The following is a 796-nucleotide window of genomic DNA, read 5'->3' as shown; positions in this document are numbered from 1 at the left end:
GAGCTTATAGGCATGAATGACAGACACAAAGTATACCTGGCAGACAATGAAGACGAATGCATATTAGGATTGGACTACTTACTACAGAGGAAATTTGTAATTAATTTTGATAAAATGACGTTTGGGAACGACAAAGGCCAAATTTCGGTAACTGTTAAAAGAGAGGTTGAACTAACCAGGTGTCATCAAGCTGAAGTTAAAATGACTGAAGGAGCTGATGATGGTGAAATGGAACCAGGTATAGATATTAAATCATAGCAGGAGAAAGACCAAGATTTGAAGCCAGTAATTGATTTTCTAAAAGCAAGTGTTTTGCACCCTGCTTGGGAGAAGGTGTCTAATCTAAGCCCTGTGACAAAGAACTATTGGGCACAATGGGACCAGTTGAAGTTTGAAGATGGTATTCTTGTCCGGAGATGGGAAACTACAGATGGGAAAGTGATGACTTGGCAAACAGTTGTACCGAGAAAGTAACGGGAAGGTGTGCTGCGTCAATCCCATGATAGTTTAACAGGAGGACATCTCGGAGTTAAGAAGACATTGAGTCCCCTACAACAGAGATTTTACTGGATAGGTATGAGGCAAGATGTGGAAGAATGATGCAGGACCTGCAGTACATGTGCTAAAAGGGGACCCAAGCATAAGGGACGTGCTCCAATGAAGTTATATCAATGGAAAGAGTAACCGTTGACATTGCTGGTCCTCTGTCCCAAACTCGTGCTGGAAACAAGTACATTTGTGTGGTGATTGGATTATTTCACCAAGTGGCCTGAGGCATATGCAATACCAAATCTGG

The sequence above is a fragment of the Limulus polyphemus genome, unplaced genomic scaffold (assembly GCF_000517525.1).
Source record: "Limulus polyphemus unplaced genomic scaffold, Limulus_polyphemus-2.1.2 Scaffold7571, whole genome shotgun sequence".
Taxonomy (NCBI): domain Eukaryota; kingdom Metazoa; phylum Arthropoda; class Merostomata; order Xiphosura; family Limulidae; genus Limulus; species Limulus polyphemus.
This window is presented reverse-complemented; position numbering follows the sequence as displayed.